Raw genomic sequence first — 3,695 nt, forward strand, 5'->3', positions numbered from 1 at the left:
CTAACCACGACATATAAAGGGGAGCCCCTGCATATAATACTTACTAGCAGCTGTCTTACAGGTCGGTGGTGTAATTGCAGTGTTTGCCAGATTATTTTTGCAGGATCCAGAATAGCAGGATTAATAGGAAGGGCAATTTTAGCTGTTGTTTGTGTCTGTGAAATATAGGTAAGCTCATGCTGAGGTTCCGAGACCTCTTTCTGAGCTGTTTTCAGCTCTGTTGCAACTCGGTTCTCCTCCCTGTGGGGAGGTGAGTTAGGATGTTGTGGAGATGGAATAGTCTTCTGGGGCTCTTACAGTGACTGGAGTGTGCTCTATGAGATCCTTAACAGGCTCCAGTATTTAACGTCTTTATCAAATAACCTGGAAGAAAATATAAAATCATAGCTGATACAAGTTAGCAGATGACAAACACTGGGGGAGTGGTAAACACCAGAGAGGACAGATCACTGGTTGGGTGCACTTTGAATCATTTGGTAAACTAGGGATAAGTAAACAACATGCATTTTAATACAGCTAAAGGCAAACGTATACATCTGGAAACAGAACAAAGGCCATACTCAAAAGGACAGGGAACTCTATCCTGGGAAGCAATGACTGAAGACTTCAGGGTTTTGAGGACACTCAGATGAACCCGAGCTCCTTGTAGGATGCTGGCGTCAGAACTGTTAAAGCCATTCTGGGATGCACACACAGGAATCTTGAGTAATGAGACTGTTTTATCACTGTGCTTGGCGGTGATATAACTGCTGCTCGAATCTTGTGTCCAGTTCTTGTCTCCTCAATTCTAAGATACTGATAAACTGGAGAGGGTATAGGAAAATAGCCTTGAGAATAATTAAAGTATTATAGAACATGCCTAGTGATAAACTGAATAGCTTGAACTCCTGAACTCTAGCAAACAAAGTCAAGAGGTAAGTTCATTACCCACTGCAATTTTCTACCTAGGAGACAAATATTTACTATTGGACTCTTCAATCTAGCAGGGAAGGTGTAACATGATCCACCGGCTAGAAGATGCAAAGAGAGAAACTCAAAGTGGAAATAAGGCATAAACTGTAAATGGCAGAGTATTTAATCACTGGACCAATTTACTAAGAGTTGTGGTGTATTAACCATCAAAATTGGATGTTTCTCTCAGAATCACATTGGGGAAGTTCTATGTGATGTGTTATACAGGTCAGAATAGATTATCACAATGGACTATACTTACACTCCCACCCGCTGCCATCCCCTTTGGATACCAAACTCTGAATTGCTCAAAACAGTTTCCAAACTATTCTCTCTACATTCAACAATGCTAACCTTGTATATATCCTCACCTGTGCCACTTAAAACGGAGATATTTTAAATTAAAATTCTTAACTACTTATATTCCACCCACACTTAGAGATCTGTAGGGCCAGCCAGAGCCCTTATAAAGGGAAGAAACTGGACCACAGGCTTCAGAGAGATCTACAACATAAAGCAGTTATTTTAAAGTGAAGTCATAGTAAAAGAAAATCACCCTCCACCTGGTTTTTTGTGAAAAATCAGTCTTCAAAATAGCGATGAAAAGTGGGTGCATGTTATTGAACTCCACTTTAAAATGTCGTTCAGTGCCACTGGGAAGCCCACAGCACTTCACTTATAAGCAGAGCCACTTATGTGGAACAGTGGGAGAAATGTAGTTGTAGCATTTCAACATTCCACCTGTAGATTTTGTGACTAGTCCTTTTGCTTGACTAGGTAAAAATGTAGGATTTTTTCCCCAGCTAAATCAGAAAGCACTAAAATATTGTAAATTGCAGTAATAAAGCTGATTTCTTCCATGTTCTCAATTTAATTCACTCTACAGCTGATTAATTTTAAAAGTCCCCCCGTCCCCCCCCCGCAATCAAGTTCTTCTCTACTGACCCTTCACCATGTGACAGATTTTTCTACTGCAGGAAGACCTTGGACTACATGTTTAACATTTAGCTTGAACACTTAACATCCTGGGCTTGCATTCCACCAGCTAGACAAATCAACAACATGCCCTGATCCTGCAACTGCTCCTGCTCAATCTGATCCTTGCATTCTCAGGGTATGTCTATACAGCAGACTCATTCTGAAATAGCACTTAGCTATTTTGAAATAAATCATCTAAGCACAAAGCCTATTTTGAAATAGAGCCATTGAGTGCACTATGGCTTTTTCAAAATAGGTACTATTCCTCGTGAAATGAGATTTACCAATTTTGAAGTAAGTCAATTGCTATTTTTGAATTTATTTCGAAACAGAAGTTGCCTTGTGTAGACACTAGGTTAATTATTTTGAAATACAGCTGTTATTTTAAAATAACTTAGCTGTGCAGACCTACCCTCAAAGAATGCCACTGACCTCCAGATAACCACCTGTGCAAAACCAATTACAGAACAGGGCCTGCCTTTCATAAGATGCAACTTTTCTTCCTTGATGGATTATCCATCAATAGTCAGAGACTGCAATTCACTGAGGAAGAATACAACATCCACGATCCTTTCCAATACAGCCACTCATTTCTATTTTATTGAACTTGGTCTCCATACCAAGGTGAACGTGTTCAGAATGAAAACACTGGCTACTTTAGCTTTCTCATTCTAAGAAATATAAAGGTTTTTTTGTCTGTTTTGGGGCTGTGCTTTGAGTATTACACAGAACTGACAGACCTCTTGTACAACTCCTGCTAACTCAGTCATCCCTGCGTCAAGCTGACTCAGTCCTAGGAAGATGCTTAGATTTTAAAGCTAGTAAAGCCCATAACCTATTCTAACTTATATAACATAAGTTTGTCAGAGCAAAAGTCTTCTGAAAATACATAATGAGCTATGGCTCTAGCTTTTGTTTTACTTGTAAGCACTTGGGATTTTCTACCTGTACACACCTTACAGCAAAATAACAAGTTCCCTGAAGAATCTCTCAGCCTCTTCAGTAATGAGATGCCTGTTTATGTGAGTTTTGGCCATTAGCATCACCTCATCAGATCTCACTGCTGACCAGGAGACCTTCTCTATTTGGGTACATCTATACTTACCGGAAGATTAACCATGTTCAACTTTTTCTTCCAGGGTTCGTTTTAGCATGCATAGTGGTCTCTTATTTCGACACTGGCACTGTTGTGAGGGGTGAAAGTTTCTCTAGTCAACCTCCTGCTGTGGAGGGGAGGGAAAAAACCAGACTATTTACGATACAGCAACTAACCATGAAATTGTCTTAAATCGATTTTGTGATTTTTTTGACATAGTGTAGACTTGGCCTCTGACTCAGACATGTCCAATAAAACCCAAAGTCACATATTCAATTCATGTAAGTCTCCAGGTTTCAATGCCCCTTATATACGTATGCCACTCCCAAAGATTCCAAAAGAGCTGTGCATACATCAGCAAGCAAACACATACCCTGGTTAGAGAACATTGTGAGCCATCTTTCAGATGAAATAAAAGAATATGCCTGCCTACTTGTGGCTAAAGGTATCCGAGTACTTTTACAAGAGCAGAAATTGTTATTCACTTCACTTACAGGAGCCATAGTGTACTGAACCAGTACATAGCTCTCTCAGGCATACACAACACACACAGTTTACTTGTTCTTTCAGAGGAATAGTTATTTTGCATTGGAGGTTTAAGTAAATTCACATTTTTAATACCTGTATTGTAAGAAAGAATGGCCAAAGAGCACAAAAACAAAGAAGAGCG

This window comes from Carettochelys insculpta, chromosome 27 (assembly GCF_033958435.1).
Source record: "Carettochelys insculpta isolate YL-2023 chromosome 27, ASM3395843v1, whole genome shotgun sequence".
In the NCBI taxonomy this organism is placed as follows: domain Eukaryota; kingdom Metazoa; phylum Chordata; order Testudines; family Carettochelyidae; genus Carettochelys; species Carettochelys insculpta.